An 18,958-nucleotide genomic window follows, 5' to 3' on the forward strand; every position below is an offset into this window, starting at 1 on the left:
CAGTTGGAGAGAAATGGTCTTATGAAGTCTCAACACTGGTAGCAGCATATTTGGATAAAGTTACATTGTATTATAGTAAACACTTTAATAGTATACTGTACGCTAGTGTGCTACACATAGCACACTACTATCGACATGATAGAATTGTGTGGAGACAAGTTATTTCAAAACGAATGTTTCAGGCAACCAAACATATGATTGTATATATGGGGATCACCAGATGGCTAATCAAGAATTCAAACAAATGGCATAATTGGAAGCAGAAGATGGAGAAGCCACGTTTTTTTATTCTATTTTTGCTAAAACAAGACTAGGGGCTGATTGTGGTACAAATTATGAAAATTTGATGTCAACTATGAATATTTAACATCAAAAATCAGAAATCTGACAAAACATTCATAGTGCAAAAATACAATCTGAATAACTTTCCTGAAGAGATCAAAGTCCTTTTGAAGAACAGATTTGCATTACTTTATTCAAGTGAACAGGAATCAGAAGGATTATGGGTTGAAACCAGAGATGTTGTCAAGGTAGAATGTGTGTAGTCTTTTCCTGTAGCCAAAAGAAACGAAGAGCTTTGATGGATGACTTATATAATTCTTAAAATTGCTGAAGACAGATAAGGAGCAAAAGTAAAAGTGTCAAATAGAATCTGAAGTCTCAAAACAGCATTCCAGCAAATAGCACATACAGAAAAAGAGAACCATTATAATAATCAGGGTAAAGAAAAAGAAGAGACCAACAAAAACTGAAGAACAAGAGATCTGTTTAATAAGGTTCAAGATATCAACGGAAAACTTAAACTGTGGTCAATAAAAAACCAAGGTTAGGCATACTGAAAGATCAACATGGAAAACATTAACTGAATGGAACAAAAGAAATGATGGGAACAGTACACTGAAGAACTATACAAAAGACATGAAAGGAGAAGATTCCTTCCAAGAAGAACACTTTGAAGAGAAGAACCTGCAATTTTAGAAAGCGAAGTGAAAGCTGCACTGAAAGCACTTGAAAGAAACAAATCATCAGGATGTCTCTAAAGCTTTCCCAAGTCACAGAAATAATGGAGTCTATCAAAATCTTAAGCAGAATGTATGTTGCTTGGTATTTTTCCTGAGAATTTGGCTGTTTGTTAGGGAATTCTATGTGACAATGGCAGCCAGACTTCTAATCACCTCAAAGGGAAGCAGCGAGAATTACCTGATGTGGAGTCATGGACTGAGAAATTAGGAGAATATGATGCAATGGCGAAATTGACTAACTTGATGAACAGAAAACCACCTGAAGAATTCCATGAATGATGTGATTTCTTTCTAAAACATGCTGAATTGTAATGTAGTGAACTAAGATTCTTTTGTTAACTTTCTGCCTTTCCCCCTATATATTTCTAAATAAATAAATCTCAAGCAGAAAAATAAATAAACAGAATCTAGCAAGATTTAGCAAATACAATACAGTGGCCCAAGGTGAGTCTGTACTCCAGTTCCAAAAAAAGGACAGATTGGACTATTGGATCATCACATTAATTTCATATGGAAGTAAAATGATCATCAAGATCTTACAACAAAGATTATTAACATATATGAAACAAATATATGCTTAAGCTTGGTTCTTAAAGAAAAGAGGCACTAGAAGTCATAATACAAATTTACATTATTTACGGGAGCCTACAAGAGAATTTCAGAAGAAAACAAGCTTGTGTTTCATAGATTAGGGCAAAGCTTTTGACTATCTGGATCGTATGGTAAACTGGAAGAGAAATGGGTGTGCTGCAATGTCTGATTATTTTGATGTGCATCCTGTGCTCTGGAAAGAGCATACTGTTTGGACACATTGAAGAGAAATAGAATGATTTCCAGTAAGCAAAGGTGCTGGACAAGGATGTATTTTATTTCCCATGTTTGTAGGCAGAACATATTATAGGCCCATTATGCACAGAGTGGAAGGTCCGCATTTGGGGTGGAATGACAGCGACTAAAATCCCTAATTATGCACGCTGCAGGCGGCAACCGGGCGCAGAGTCAACGTATGCCGCCGAAAAAGTTAGCGAGGTGCGGAAGAAAGTGGAGCTTCCCGGGACCAGGGCACAACCAGAAGTGGCTCTGGAGTAGCCGTGTGCATAATCGGATACTCTGGCTTTTGCCGCCGTTGCGTTTCATCTTGTGCGTAAGCGGTTTGCTTCGCTTCTTCCTCCTCTGGGTTCTCCATACCGCCGTTTCAGCAGCCATGCATAATAGGCCATAATGAAAACAGGATTAGATTTCGATGAAGGTGGAATGAAAATTAGTGGAAGATATCTTAACTGTTTGAAGATTTGCAGATGAGACTACATTACTGGCAGAAGAAAGTGAAGACTTGAAATGACTAGTGATGAAAGTTAAAACAGAACATGCCAAAGCAGGATTACAGCTGAATATCAATAGGACAAAGGTAATGAGTACTAGGGAATTATCCAACTTTATGGTTGATGATGAATAAACTGAAATTATTTAAGACTCTGCACTTTGGCTCCATCATCAGCCAAAATGGAGAGTACTATCAAGAAATCGCAAAGAGATTGAAACTGGAACAGGCAGCCATGAAAGAGCTAGAAAAGATTAAGTGTAAGGATGTGTTGCTAGTGACCAATATCAAGGTAATTCATAACATAGTATTCTCTGTGACTGTGTATGGGTGTGAAAGCTGGACATAGAAAAAAACTGACAGGAAGACAATTGCTCCATTTGAAATGTGGTGGACTGCCAAAAAGGCAAAGAAATTGGTTATAAATGAAATCAAGCTGAACTCATCCTAGAAGGGCCTTTTTCTATTTTTTTACCCCTGAGAAACCCCTGAAACATTCTTTAGGCTTCGAGAAACCCCAGAATTGGCTGATCATGCAGAAAATGATTGGGAAGCATAGCTGTGTACATGCCCACCTGTGGCCTCTCCTCTTCCCACCCCCTTCAGGCCCATCATTGGCCATTTTAGGATACAAGTTGACATGACTATATATGGCCATATCACCCAATAAATGGTTAACAAATTGTTAAAATATATTAAAAATGAATTAACTCCTACCTTTTCAGCAAACCCTTCCAAGTTCATCAAGAAACTCCTGAGTTTTATGAAACCCTAGAAGCTAAAATGACTACATTGAGGCTGTTGTACTTTGGTTGCATTCTGAGAAGACAACACTCACTATAATAAAAATTCATAATAAGAAACGTTGAAGGCAAAAGAAAAAGACTATCCAACAGGAAATGAATTGATTTGGTCAAGGAGGCCACAGCCCTGTTGCAAGACTTAAGTGAGGCTGTTAATGATAGTTGTTTTGGAAGTCATTAATTCAAAGGGTTGCTGTAAGGCAGAAATGACTTGATGGCACTTAACACACACACACACACACAATAGCAAATTAATAGTGGAGAAAATTATGCAGCTTTGAACAACATATCCTTGAAAATATGCTGTATATGCATGCTTTGTGTATAGTATCACTACCTAATACTGTAGATTGCTTTACGTACAACCCTTGTATATGTTTTGAATGAGCAAAGCCTTGCTTTAAAAAGGAATTCCCTCATTTCAAAATGTTTTATCGGAACTTATTATTTTTCTTGCTGGGAAAAATGGGAGGGGGGCAGTCCCGATGGAAAACCATTTTCTATTTCCTTCCTCTAGCCTCCACATCTTTAATGGTAACTAAAATTAGGACTTAAGAATACTGTTAACCATCCATTTATCTAATGTTTTGAGAAGGTCAAAAGGACATTTTATTGGTCTGAAGTGTTGATAATGGCAACTAAATTGGGGGATGGGACTTCTTTTTGAGAGAACCTCAGTGCGGAAATAGATCCTTCTGATCAATCCTGTTCTATGTATTTTTAAAATCTGCTTTCTTTAATTCCTCAAATAATTCTCCTTGGCAGTGTTTGCTCTGGAGCACCAAATCGGCTGCAGTAGTGAAAGCTGGATCCTATTCTGCCTGCTCATCAATAGAATTGTTTAACATCAGTATTGTGTTATGCCCCATGGGTTCATCTGTACAGAACTGGTTGAGGGTTAATAGGCTCACAATTTGAGAGAGATTCCATATTAACTGTACAATGCTGAGTGCCATATGTCACAAATCTTCAAAGTACATTGAGTAACTTTTCATAAACTAGCATTGTGAGCCAGCCTATTAATATGTTATGCACATAAGGTAGTCATCTTTAGATTTTGCTATCTTAAATGTATGGCTAATATATATTTACAGCACACTGTATGGTGCCTTTAGGTGCCATGGTGCCCACTGACAGCTTTTCTGGTACAAAAGGTTTGTGGAAAGTAGGCATGGCCCAGTGGGGCTACTGCCCAGCTGGGCTTCTGATTAGCTACTTACCCTCTCTATTTGAACCTGGGGATTGTAATTTAATCTGGATCTATCGATCCAGGCTCAGAGGACGTTTCTGTGATGGAGCAGTTTTCCTCACCTTTTTAGAATTTTTAAGCAATGTGTTTTTATACTTTTATACAATGTGTTATTATACTTTTAGGAATATTTATACTTGATTTTAATGATGTTAGCCATCCCGAGACCATTGCTGGAGAGGAATGGCTTAAAAATCTTTAAAAAAATAAAAATAAATTAGTTGTGCAGATTAAAATAATGTTGTTTCAGCACAAGCAACTACTGTTTTTTTTTGTTTTGTTTTATGTTCTCTTCTTTCCCAGTTTATTTTAAATATTACTCCTTTTGTCCTCTCCATTTGGGCTTCCTGTCTATGTATGCCTATCTTCAGCTGCAGTGGCCATATTGTGATTGACTTTGTCTTTTGCTTGAGCTGTTCTGTGGTTGGATTGTGAGTGTTGGTGGGGTTTGGCTGCCTTGGTGATCACCGAAGCCTGAAACGGCAGTGCTGTGGAGAGGAGGGCTAGTGGCGGTACGCCACTGCCGCTGCTGCCCCTTCTTTCTGCGCTGTGGGGCTGGCCGCCTTGGGCTTGGGTGATCACTGAGGTGGCCAAACCGCGCCAAAACACACAACACTAGTTGTAATCTCCACCATGTGTCCAAATTTCCAAGGTGCTCATAGGCTCAAAAATGTTGGGAATTCCTTGCCTTAAGCCATGCAGCAAGTGTCTTGTACATAAACAAATGTAGCAGTCATAAAAATAATGCCGTAAAACAAGCCATACTGAACTTTGGTTACTGAAAACCTCCCAGACTATAAGAAAGTGTCAGACTCAAAGCTTGGCCCAAGTAATTTACTTCTGTTTTCTTTGTCAGAAATCTGATGAGATAATTAAGCAATTGAAGTAAAGGGATTTAGACATGGAATTCAGAAGCCAGTCTCAGGAGATATAGTGGCTCTAGCTGAGCTTCTAAATTCAGTTGTCAGCTATAGTATGCTTACTATGTGAAAACACGAATATGTAAAAACACTAATTTTAGTTTGTCTTTTTAAAAAGGAGGCAGTTATATATTGCATTAAGTGATACCCAAGAAAATTTGAAATCCCATTAATAAAAAGAATCTAGTGACGGATTCCATGGGTTTGTTCTGCTAATGTTTATTACTTTTTCTGAGTCAACATTAGCATAAACAGTATATGGAATGCAACCCAGTTTACACATATACCAAATTGCCTGTATTGGCTGTTGGGACTTGATTAATTTTGTGTTTCAGCATAAAGCAGTATCAGCAAAAGGGAATTTTCAACTTACTGCTTAATTTTGCAGTTAATTTTGCTTAATAGTGAACAGACTTCCTCAATTTTATCCTCTGTTAGAATTAAAATATAGAGATAATTCTGTTCTAACATGAATTATATACTTTAGACCGGATATTTGACAAATATATAAATGGGCACATCTGTTTGCTTGCTACTATTGAGTATTATGATATAAGAACCTAGGTTGTAATGATAGGTTTTGAACTATCCTGATCTGAAAGGTTTGTCTATAGCTGGCTGGGTATAATGGAACACTGGGTTATTTATTTAGAGACAGAATCACAGAGTGGGGGGATGGTGTCTACTCAACAGAAATGGAATGGATAACTCTATCTTTGTTGTCATCGTATATACTCCACCACTCTCCATAGGCTTGTGGTGGGTTACATAAAAGCAATAAAACCCCATAAACACCAATAAAACTGTTTCAACTCCTAATATCCTAAAACTCAAGAGGAAACATAGCCCCCATTCTTTCCCCATTCTACAGTCAATCATCATAGGGTGGAGGTTCGTAGAGTGATATCACGTTGGTCGGAGGAGGGACCCCAGTTGTTCCAGCCCTAGCCTCAACCAAAGACCATAAGAAAATAAGAGTCCAGTAGCACCTTTAAGACCAACAAAGATTTATTCAAGGCGTGAGCTTTCGAGTGCAAGCACCCTTCGTCAGACTGGAAGAAGGTGCAGTCTGTATGCTGTAAACCTGTGAAATGGATTCTGTCTTTGCTTTTATCAGGGTGCAGAGCCTAATTCTGTGTAGACTTGATTATACCAATAGTATTTTTTATAACTCTTGCCATATCCAGTTATGAGAGTGGTGTATACATGTAGTAGGTTTGATGGGGACAAATCTGTTGAGGCGTGTATAAATTTGATTGTGCACTTTAACAAAGAAATTAACTGTATTTTCATGCTTGCTGTTTTGCTGCAAAGATCCCTGCTGTTAGAGTTTGTGGCTGCCATTTCTGGCTCTGCTAATGCTGACAGCCTTGCCAAGTGGACAGGAGGAGGTAGTAGATTGGGTTTCCCTACTTTCTTAAGTCATACGAATGATACACAGTCATGAGAAAGCCAATTAAATAGCACCTCAGAGCAAAAGGGATCAACTGTGATTGGTTCTAAGGAAGACAACAGCATATCTGGTCTCTCCATAAATAATGTACGGGGATCAGGTGTATTGACAGTGTCCCCAGATTTCTTGAATTTACTTAGACAAACCATGCAGGAAGAGATTTCAAACAGCACCCTGGTAGAAATGGGCAGAATGTCTTCTTCCAGTTCCCCCCTCTCCTTCTGCACATGGAGATGTGGAAAGAGTAGCTTCTGACCAGAAGAGACCCAGCTGGGCCAGCAAATCAACTAAGAAGGAATCCTATAACATAAAAACAGACCTCAGTGAGGTCCAGAAATATATTTGAACAGTGAAGAGAAAGAAAGGAAAGGTGGGAGTTTCTTTTAGAAGAGGATGAGGAAGAGATAGAAATCCCAGAATAGTACATAAGGTTCTTTAAATTAGAGGACTACCAATATCTCTTATGTAAGACTGTGGCACCCCTAGAACTTAAAGAGATTTACACAGTACGGTGACCAGGCCTACATCTGATCCCAAGGGCAGACTAAAAGGGAGCAAAGAATTCTTTCCTAGGTCCAGCCCATCAGAGCATGTTTTTCCCTTTCTGGAATTTTTTTGAGGAAAAAGTGGAATGGGCAAATCTATGGCCAGTAGGCAGTTTCAAAATTTTATTAAGAAAAGAAACTGTATGCTTTGCCGTCATTTCCTAATAAGTTTTTACAGGTACCACTATTGGATGCTCCTGTTGAGGCATTACAGTCACTTGGGCTACTGTCAAAAGATAGTGAGGGCATAGTTTGGACAAAAGGGCTGAATTTGCATTAAGAAAAGCCCACAAAGTGACTGCAATGGCTATTAAATCTTCTTTGACAGCTTCAGTAGCTTCAAGTGTGGCCATTGTCTGGACTAGAAAACTTCTTCAACTTATTTTGGCTAAAAGCCATCACATGGCTGAAGGAGCCAACAGAGTTTTCAAAGCAATTTCATTTACGTCGGCTGCAACATTAGATGCTCTGATTTTCTCTTCCAGAGCTGTGTCATCTGCAACTTCTGCCAGAAGAATATTGTGTTTCAGGGCTTGGCAAGCTGATTTCCATGCCAAGTCAATAGTAACAGCTTATACATTTCAGGGTGACAGACTGTTCAGGGATGCTCTAGACAAAATTTTCATTGAGACCGGAGACAAAAAAGTGTTACCCAGAATGCAGAACCACTTTGACAACAGGAGTTTGAGGAACAACTTTTGTTCCCAACCTGTCCTGCCAAGATTCAAGGACAACAGAAGATTAAACTGGGATGACAATCCTTCAGAAGAAACTTATTCAGGAATCAGTTCAATAAATAATTCAGTAGTAAACTTGAGAAGCCACCTCTGGACAGTAAAGAGGAGTTATTTTTTTGAACATTCAGAAGAAGAGTGTTAGAACATAGTCTAAACTCAGAAGATGATGACCCACCAGAAAATGAAGACACTGCTTTGGGAGGTCCCCTCTGTCTTCCTCCTCAGAGGGAGAATGGACAATTGAATACTTACTGTGGAGTGCCCTTCTCCTCAAAGTTCACAGTACTACAGGATGCGTTCTTAGCTTTCAGTTTCTTTTTGACAAACCGGTAACACAGGTTTTTATCTGAGGCTTGCTTCCTAGCTGCTTTGTCTGTTGTTGCTTATTCTGGGTGAACTTTCACTAGCATAACCTAGCAGTTTAAACTGTGCTAGATCTAACTAGATATTGTATTAATTTTGACTCCATAGTTGTCAACTTTGTAGTCTGTTTCACTCAACTCACTTTCAACCAAAAATGTGGTCTAGTGACATCTTAAATGTTGCCATAATTCAGTAAAAGAACTTCAAAGGAAACCTTAGTGTGATTCTGAACTGCGATTTGCATGCACATTAACAATTTGAGTACGTCAGTGTAGAAATAATTTGTTCCTCATTACATCGTATTGGAAATTTTGGTGAGTATTGCATAAATTTCTATGAAATAGTTACTTTTTTAGACAAGGTGGGCATGTATAGACCTACACCAGTTCTTAAACCCAACATGCATTTCTGCACCTAGAATCAAACAGAATCTTCATGAGGGAAGAATGCAGGGCTTTCAGTGCTTCTCATTAGTTGTATGTCTGACCTGATGTGGTTGAGGTTTCCACCTCTCATTCAAACCCCTGTGACACATTGACACTCAGCCTGGGTAAATTGGAATTCTTCTAAACAACCCTTCAGAAGAAACGTATACAGCAATCAGTTCAATAAACAGTTAAGTAGCAAACCTGAGAAGCTACCTCTGGACAGTAAAGAAGAATTGCTTTTTATATTCTGTTTTTCACTACCCATGGGAGTCTCAAAGTAGATTACAATCTCCTCTCCCCTCAACAGACACCTTGTAAGATAGGTGGGACTGAGAAAGCTCTGACAGTTCTGTGAGAACAGCATTATCAGAACTGTGATGAGCCCAAAGTCACCCAGCTGTGGAGGAGTGGGGAATCAAACCCAGCTCGACAGACTGTCGCTCAACTACCATAACACCTGGCTCTCCATTCATGGCATGTCTGCTGATCCATTCTAGTGCAGGGAGGCAGTCAATACTTCTAAGATATGTGGTCAAATTCTCAGAGAGGCAATTGTCCCCTGGAGATAGCCATCAGGGTACTCTGTAGAGTTCATGAAGTCCCCAAAAGCAGCATTTTATTTGATTTATAATATACAGGGATTAAGAAAAAATTCACAAGCAGCCATACAACATCTCAGAATTTTGGGCCTTAAAACCCATTGTTTCAGTAGAAAGGGGACAATGAGTATACTCTATAGGGGCTGCAAAATAACAGTGATTAGAGGCTGATTCTAGACTTGAAATATCTCAATCAATTTATCAAACTGAGGCACTTCAGAATGAGATCCATCTCTGAATCCCTACAGCCAGAAGAATTTCTCACATTGATAGTTCTAAGAGAAGTATACCTCTATATCCCAAACTTTTGTTGTGACTGAAGGTTTTTACAATTCTTCAGTAGAGGATTACACCTACAATGTAGGGCACTACCATTCAGCCTCTTTATGGCACCAAGGGTCTTCAAGAAGATCTTGATCAGTCTAGTCATAAAGATAAGGGAGCAAGGTATTCATGTCCACCCCTTTTTTGGATGATTTGTTGATCAAGTGAAGGTCTGCAACCTAGTCATGGCATGACACATAAGTGACCATTAATTGTCTACAGGTGTACATACTTCTTATCAATTTTCAGAAAAGTTCTCTAGAGCCTGCTCAGAGATTAGACCATTTGGGGGTCTTAGTAGACACATCTTACAATTGCCTTTTTCTAACAGAACTGAAGGAAGAGAAGATGATGGAAATGGCACAATCAATCATCAAGAGCTGATATTCAACACTAATTACTTTTGCAAAATTGATGGACTTACTAATTTCAAGCATCAACACCATCCAGTGGAGTTGACTACACACAAGATCTCTACAGATCCTGAGACCATTCTAGGTACAAATTATGAATAAGGAGGATCTTTCAGAGTTCTCCTTATAGTAAAAAAAAGTCTCATGTGATGGACAAGAATGTTCCACTGAAAGAAATTCTGCATTCCAGAGATGAATCAGAGATAGATGTCAGTCTATTTGGTTGGGGAAGAAGAAGGAGGAGGCTCAAAGTGGCTTAGTCACCTTCCTTTTCCTCTCCCCACAACAGACACCCTGTGAGGTGGGTGAGGCTGAGAGAGCCCTGATATCACTGCTCGGTCAGAACAGCTTTAGCAGTGCCGTGATGAGCCCAAGGTCACCCAGCTGGCTGCATGTGGGGGACTGCAGAATTGAACCCGGCATGCCAGATTAGAAGTCCACACTCCTAACCACTACACCAAACTGGCTCTCAATACTAGAAAATTCTCCAGGGCCAGGTTAGCTCCAGTAGCAAGAGGAGCTTTCCCACCAACCTACTAGAACTTCAGGTGATCTAACTAGCATTACTACATCTCAGACAACAAGTAAAAGGCCAACACATTCTAATCAGACTGGATGATATATCTGCCAAAATTTACCTCAGCAAACAAAGAAGTTCCAGATCTTCAGCACTACATATGGAGACGATCAAAATCTTAATGTAGGCAGAAAAGAATTTGGCATTGATCAAGGCAGAACATATAAAGGGGTTGATGGATATCCGTCCAGATTGGCTGAGCAGACAGACCATTCAGGAAGGAGAGCGGTCCTTGAAGAAAAGTCTGTCTCAGTCTTACTTTTGTCTTCCTCTAGTAGTGGAACATTTTGCTTCACTAGCCAATCATTAAATGAACAAGTATTTCATAAAATTTTTCCATCCAAAGACTGAAACAACAGATACTCTAACATCATGGTGGCCAAACAGTTTTCTGTTTATCTGCCTAGGCATAGGTTCCTGTCCTGGAACTTAAATGCAGTATTGAAAGGATTAATGAAGGTGCCCTTTGAGCCAATGAAGATGGTATCATTAAAGTGGCAAAGGATGAAGGTGTTGTTTCTGGTGGCAAGATAAGTATCGGAGTTGATGGCTATGTTGGTGAGAAAGGAGTGCTGTGTGATACACAAGGACTAGGTGATTCTGTGGCTTGACCTGACGTTTCAGCCCAAGAGTACTTCTTTGTTTCATGTAAATCAGGACATTGTCTTACCTACCTTTTGCAAGGATCCAAAGGGTGAGAAAGAAAAGCTGTGGCACATGTTAGATGTGCGCAGGGCACTGAAAATATTTCTGAAAAGAACAGCTGTTTTGGAAGTCTGAGTCAATGTTCATCTCTGTGTCGTCGCCAAACAAAGGGCAAAAGATGTTAGCAATGATGGAGGTCTGAAGGATGAGATCACACAAGCATATAGAGGGCAGAGTCTGTTACGTCCAGTAGGGATAACAGAACATTTGGTGAGAAGCACAGCAACTAATACATTACAGGTCAATAGAGGAAATATGCAAAGTGGCTAGCTTGTCATATATATCAACAGCCATTCAGTTTTACAAAATCAACTACTACAGCAAAGCACAGGCAGCATTTGGTAGAAGGGTGCTTGAGCAAATAACCAAGGAGAATTGATGATGATCCCACCCAGAGGGACACAGCTCATGTAGTTCCCACAATATGGCTTTGCCCCTCACAGGGAAAGCAACCATTACATAATCACACATCATCGCTATCATCATCAGCCGCATCATTATCACAAAAACAAAAAAAGGGACAGCAGAGGCAATATATACATGAGGGTCTGTCAAGTAATGCTGCCTTGTATGTTACTATTCTTCTAATTGTTATAAGTGTTATAATGTTGTGTTCAGTTAGAAAGTAAATATTATAGAAGCTGTTGGAGGTGCCGAACTGAGCTCTGGGTGACTCCCACCGAATGATGTCAGGAAGAACTTTAAGTCCTGACGAACGGTGGAAATCACCCAGAAGATGGCCTCTTTTTCCCTTTAGAGGAGAAGGACCTTCATGGTGAGTATCCAATGGTCATTTTCTCTCAAAGGAAGATGGAATCCTATACTCCCCATCCCAATCTGTTTTATGGCAGAATCATATTCAAAAAATTATATTATTTATTGTTATTTATTAAATTTCTATACCACCCTCCCAGAATCAGCTAAGGGTGGTATAAATCATACAGTTACAAATAGTTAAAAATAACATGTATCCATGGGGAGAGCCTGCAGATATTATGAAATCATTGGCCCCAGCCAAAAGCTTGGTGGAAGCGCTCCATCTTGCAGGCCCTGTGGAACTGTGCCAGTTCTGACAGGGTCTGGCTCTCTTTTGGGAGCTTGTTCTGACAAGTAGTGGCCAGGACTGAGAATGCCATGGCCATGATTGAGGCCAGACCCACTTCCTTGGGGCCATGGACCACCAACTGGTTGGAATTCTCAGAGTGAAGTTTTCTTTTTGGAATGTATGCTGTAAGGTGGTCCCGTAGATATGCTAGGCCCAGACCATGGATGGCCTTAAAAGTAAGTACCAGACTCTTAAACCTGATCCTGAATTCAATTAGAAGCCAGCGCTAATGCTGGATTACAGGCTGAATGTGGGGGCCCTCCATGGTGTTCCTGTGTGAATACCATGGCAGCTGCATTCTGGATCACTGTGGCTAGGTATTCTGGGGCCAAGTAGGGTGCTAGTAGTTTGGTTGGTGAAAATGGAAAAATGACAGCCATGCTTATCTTGTGATATGCGTCTCCATGGTAAGGAGGGTATAGGAAAAACATGCCCAAATTCCTGGCTGAAAGTGCAGGTGTTAGCTGCACACCATCCAGGCAGGGTAAATACACTTCCTCATATGGGCCTTCCCTACCCAGCCTCAGGACCTCTTATCTTTGAAGTGTTGAGTTTCAGGCAACTCTTGTTTGATCCATTCTGTTGCTGCTTCCAGGAGTCCGGCAAATGACTCAAGGGGGGGGGGGATCTGGTTGGCCATCCATCATGAGGTAGAACTGGGTGTCATCAGGTACTGGTGACATCCTAGTCCAAAATCTTGGATGAACAGGATAAGAGGGTGCATAAATATATTGAATAAAGTTGGGCAAGCCGGCAAGCCAAAAGCTTGTGATCAACTATGTTGAATGCTGCTGTATGATCCAGCATCACAAGCAGTAACGACCCGCTTCAATCCAGCTGTCATCAGAGGTCATCCATCAGGGCAGCTAGTACCGTCTCCATCTTATGGCCAGGCCGAAAGCCAGACTGGAATGGATCCAAGACAGAAGCTTCCTCTAAGTATACTAATAACTGGTTGCAGTGGCCCTTTCAACCACGTTCCTGTGGAATGCCAAATATGAAACGGAATTGGTAGCTGGTTGGGTTGTACAGGTCCAAGGATGGTTTTTCCAGCAAAGGATGAACCACTGTCTCTTTTAGCCATCTTGGGAACTCTCCCATTGAAAAGAGAGGTTAATTATCTCCCAGAGGGAGCCTCCTATTTTCTTTTAGGTCCTTTTAAGGAGTCATGAGGAGTAGGGATCCAAAAGGCCTTATTGATGCTAACAACTTATCCACTTCATTCAGCATGAGCCACCTAAAAGCCATCAAATGCTCCCTCCAGAGGCATCCAAGAGGCCTCTCATTCCCTTGTTGTGTCAATGGTTGGGGATTGGTTGCGGCTGAGTGTAGAGATTTTATTTGCAGAAAAGCTTGGAAATGCCTCACAGCTGATGTTCACTTGATTGTTATTTTGGTTTCTTTCTTCATGGGCTGTTAAAGACCAAACTACCCTAAACAATTGTGCCAGGTGTAGGGTAGCAGATGCAATGAATTCCACAAAAAATAACATTTCCCAGTCTTCACCGCCATCTCATAGGCTGTCATAGGCTCTTGTAACAGCTATGAGCTCAGTGGATGAAGGAATGCAACTGACTGTATCAGCAAAGGCTGATGAACTTCAAACTGTCTTCCTATAATCATAGCACCTGATTCAAGAGCTCAGATTCGCCCAAAGCAGCCAGATGCTGCTGGGAAAGACTTAGGATTGCTTTACACAAGAGGAGAAACTTGGCATGACTAATGAGCTGCCAGCATACAAGAGATTCTGATGACAGTGAGTGGTTTCAGAATGACTTTCACTCAAATCTGCTTAGCCTTATTTAAAGAATGGCCAGGAGCTATGCAGTGTGAATGCAGTGTGCTTAGTTCCTGGCACAGCCTGACTCCACATTCTTGTTCCTGAACTCATTGATGACCCCAGATTGGTAGCAACTACCTTGATTCTGGGTGCTCCCTCTTGGCATCTTGACTTCTCAGCTGTGACTCTTCAGTTTGATTTTGGACTCTCTTTGCTATGGAAACTCCCTGGCTATTGATCCCTAGCTTGCTTATGAATTTGGCCTTGGACACTCCTTTCAATGCATCCCTCTCAGCTCCAAGAAGCTCAGTAAAATCTGCACTCAACAGCTGTTCGTGCTCAAGACTGTCCTCCTGACTCAGTAAGATGCTGCAGTAGCAGCGTGCCTGACCACACCAGGTAGCACATGTACAGACTTAGAATCAGAGTCCCGGTATGAGCCCAGATGGACAAGGGTGCTTCTCCTTGCCTTTTCCAAATCATCACAGTCCCAGCCAGTAATTAGGGAGGTTAACTGGTGAAACTGGGTCATGCCCATCCAAGTATAGCAAGAGTTGGCATAGTCTTGCTGCCTCTGAATTCAAAGAAACCTTGACCAAAAAGACATATCAAAAATCAATTCCATTTGATGAAATCCATGTCAAAGAAAACTTGGTTTGTGACTTAGGTAGCAGCTCAATTTCCATAATGAACCTAACAAACTGGTCTGATAAGGAGGAAGAAGTATTTAAACCAGAACAGCCTAAGCGCTTATTTCCTTGCAGTCCATCTCTGAATCACTGGAATTTTCTGTGGAGGGTACAGATATGGTTGTGCCTCAGACAAATAAAAAGGAGCAGTAGAGATTCTAAAATTTAGGGGTACAGTCCCACCCCCACCCCCCAGTTCCAGTGGTTTTGAGGATAAGTGGACCTCCTGTAACAAACTCCATATGCAAAAAGGGTTCATTTTCTAGGAGTACTATACATAAGCTATAATTGCCTGTGATGCACTTTTAGTTGGTAATACTTGTAGTTGGAGCAGTTGCTCCTAAGGATGGGGTGATGATACTCAGGAGTCTTATGTATAGGAAAAATGAACAATGAAAGGAAATTTTGGACCTCTCTCCCAGGAAGACTTCTCTGTCTCCTTTTGACGTGTTCTGCCAGTGGAGAGAAGCTCTTTTGATTTGTTTGACATTCCTTTCTTCCTGCCTAATCTTTCAGTTGTTCTTTTATGTCTGCGTGTGCATTTCATCTGTAGTTTTAATGATGTGGTCTTTTTGGTTAGTTTTAAAGCTTTAAAATAATTTATATTTTAATTTGTTATCTATCTTGGTGGCCCTTGTGATGGCAGAAAGTAGGTTATACATTTTGTTAAATAATAAGAGCTGTTTTTTAATACCCTGCATTTTACTATCTGAAGGAGTCCCAAGGCAGCTTACAAACACCTTTCCCATCTTCTCCTCACAAGAGACATCCTGCGAGGTCGGTGGGGCTGAGAGAGCTCTAGGAGAACAACTTTAAGAGAACAGTGACTAGCTCAAGTCACCCAGCTGGCTGCATTTGGAGGAGTGGGGAATCAAACCCGGTTCCCCTGATAATAGTCTGCAGCTCTTAATCAGAACACCACGCTGGCTTTCAGATGTATTCAATATGCATGAGTCCTGGCCTTCTGTCTGGTGGCTTCAGCAGCTACCTCCCTGGTTGCTTCTGCTGCCGTTTTGTGTGTAGTAAATTAATTCCTTAGGCAAGCTTAGGTCAGTGCATTTGCAAAGAGGGGGAATAATTCATTTGTGGAGAGGCATTACATAATTAATGTATTTCAAGGCACTGATGAAGCCTCTTGGAATTTTTCAAACATGAGATCAGAAGATCATTCTATATGTTTCTTCAGCTCGTTGACATTTGTTATGATGCTGATGGATTCTAGACACAAGCTTGGGTCTGTGAGTTGAGTGAATTAGGTTCTTGGATTTCTCAGGTTTCAAGTATTTGTTGCTACTTCAAAAAAATTACTTCACTAACATGTGTCCTGGAGTCACTGGAGTCCAGGTCATAGACTTGAACACCTAAGGATGACTTGATGCCGCCATACCTACCTTAGAAGCTTGTGTGGGATGCAGGAATTTGAAAATAAGCACCTACATATTTGTTCATATTTTATTGGGCAGCATGCCTTCCCCCATATTGGAGTGATCAGGGAAGCAATTGGGAGCAAGGCATTGGATATAGAATCTTAGGAAACTTCTAAGGAAGAGCACATGTTCTGAGTCAGAAGGTTACCACTTAGGAATTTCCACAAAAGAGCCTAGAAAAGTTGGGCTTTACTTTCTCGCAAGCTGTTGGTATAAACCTCCCTCCACCAGATGCATGGGGCAGTGATATAAGGACCTCTACCATGAACAAGGAGCTCATCCAAGACTGGAGTGGCAGGGGAGCACAGCAGTTTTGCCTCCCTTAAATCTCTCTGAGACCTTTCCCAGTGGGTTCCGGAGTTCTGGAAAATTCCAGTAGGGCAGCACCTAAGGTTTTTCCTGAATTTTTTTCTTATTTCCTCTCTCTGCAGATTGGAGGACACAGCCGAGGCCTCCCCCAACATTAACCCTGTCTGTATACAGCCAGGAACCATGTTGGCTATTTTGTGACAAGGAGGCCCTGGCCAAGCAGTGGCTGTGGCTGATCTTGTCTATAAAGACACTAGCACCAGCAATATCAGGAGCTTTTGAGAGCTGATTAAAAGAGATGCTCTTCTTCTCCCTTCCCACCCATGTCAAACTTGGGTTGGAGGGTGAAGGAGCACCTTTCAGCCATAGGATCTATGTCAACAAGCTCTGATAGAGGAAAGGGAATGGTCAAAAATTCTCCTTGACCTTTCCTAGGGAAATTCTTCTAGGCCTTCCATGCCAGATTTTAAAAGGTATGTTTTCCTTCTTTTAACTACCAGTTGGGTCCAATAGAAAAACCTAGATCATCGGCGTCTATCAGTTTAGATCTTAGAGATTTTAAGTGACCTGAATTCTGTGCTTAAATGTTAAAGACAGAATGGGCAGTTCCAGGCAATGGCATTTTCTTGCAGACATAGACAAAAGGGTCTTCACCTTTCCATATTACCACATCATCCCAAAGAGAGAGTCTGGCCCAGCCTAGATGTGTGCAGGGCACCATGTGTCTGCTTAAATAGAATGGAGCAGATTAGGCTAAAGCTGGCTTTCTCAACCAGGCTTTCATGAAACCCTGGGATTTCTTGACACTCCTGGAAGGGTTTCCTGAATGGGTGGGAGTTAATTATTTTATATACATACGTATACACACATATGCATGCATGCATGCATACATACACACAATAATATATAAAATATATAAAATTTGCAAACATTTATTGAGTGATATGCCCATATATGGTAATGTCAACCCACCCACCCCCTTCTCAAAATGGCCAATGCTGGGCATGGAGGGGGTAAGAAAGGGATGGGCCCCAGGTAGTAGTGTACACTGGTATGCTTCCCAACCATATTCTGTACAATCACACCATTTCTGGGGGTTCCTGAAGCCTGAAGAATGTTTCAGTGGCTTCTCAGTGGTAAAAAGTTGAGAAAGGCTGGACTAAAGGATTTTCTATCTATGTCTCAAAGCTCACAGCTTTTAGGTAAAAAGGTTTCAAGCCGTGTACCTGAAAGGCATATGAAGTGTGAGGCCTGGTATCTCCAAAGGATGTTATGACCCAATCCACCAGATCTGCAGCAGTATCAATGACCTTTTCCACTGGAGTTCTGATAGGAAAAACTATAGAACTGCAACCTGGTCCACATAGCATATTTGTGTGAGACACTAGGTGGGCCCATTTAAAAGCTGTGACAGCTTCTTCTGGTACAATAATTTCTTTTATGGTAAATATATATTACTAGTTGTGTTGGGTCAGACTGATAGTACACCTAGTCCAGCATCCTGTTTTATGCAGTGGCCAACTAGATACCTTTGCAAAGCTTGCAGACAGGACATACAGCCCAAAGCCTACAGCCCAAAGCCTATCATTGGTTTTTATTGTCATTTTATGGTTTTAGGGGACGGGTTTATGTAAGCCGCCTCGAGCCTTCGGGGGGAGGCGGGGTATAAATATAAATATAATAATAATAATAATACCCCGCGTTCTGCCTTGTTACTGATGTTTCGATGGTTGCTGCTGCTGAATATGGAGATATCATGAGTCATTGTGGACAACAGCCATCAGTAAACATATCCTCCATGAATGTATCCACTCTCATTGTAAATCTAACTAAGCTAGTGCGTCTTTTTCTATACTAAGTATTTACTAGGGGTTCCTGTGGTCAAATATTTGCATTATAGTGATATAAATTTAATTGGATGCATAATAGTAGATCATCTTAATTTCTTTCTTTTTTCAGTTACCTAATTTAGGAATTAGCCAAAAGGAGTGCTGTGCTATTTGTTGAGACAGGCTATGATAAAACTCTACCAGACAGGAAAGAATCTACATTGTTAGCAGCTGACCTAAGAGTTCACATTACTGAAAAGGCAAATATTTTGACCAGGAAAATAATTCTTCCTGTGGAGCAACATGAGCTATTATATTTGAATAGTTATTTTTAGCCTTCATAACAGCTGTTCTGTTGTG

General features: G+C 40.7%; 1 protein-coding gene across 1 annotated transcript in view; it reads left to right on the forward strand.

Annotated features, from left to right (window-relative positions):
* The window catches only part of CDYL (chromodomain Y like), a 118,339-nt gene that overhangs the window by 13,414 nt on the left and 85,967 nt on the right, over positions 1 to 18,958 (forward strand). The gene's annotated exons all lie outside the window — the stretch shown is intronic.

The sequence above is a fragment of the Paroedura picta genome, chromosome 9 (genome assembly GCF_049243985.1).
Source record: "Paroedura picta isolate Pp20150507F chromosome 9, Ppicta_v3.0, whole genome shotgun sequence".
Classification (NCBI taxonomy): Eukaryota; Metazoa; Chordata; class Lepidosauria; order Squamata; family Gekkonidae; genus Paroedura; species Paroedura picta.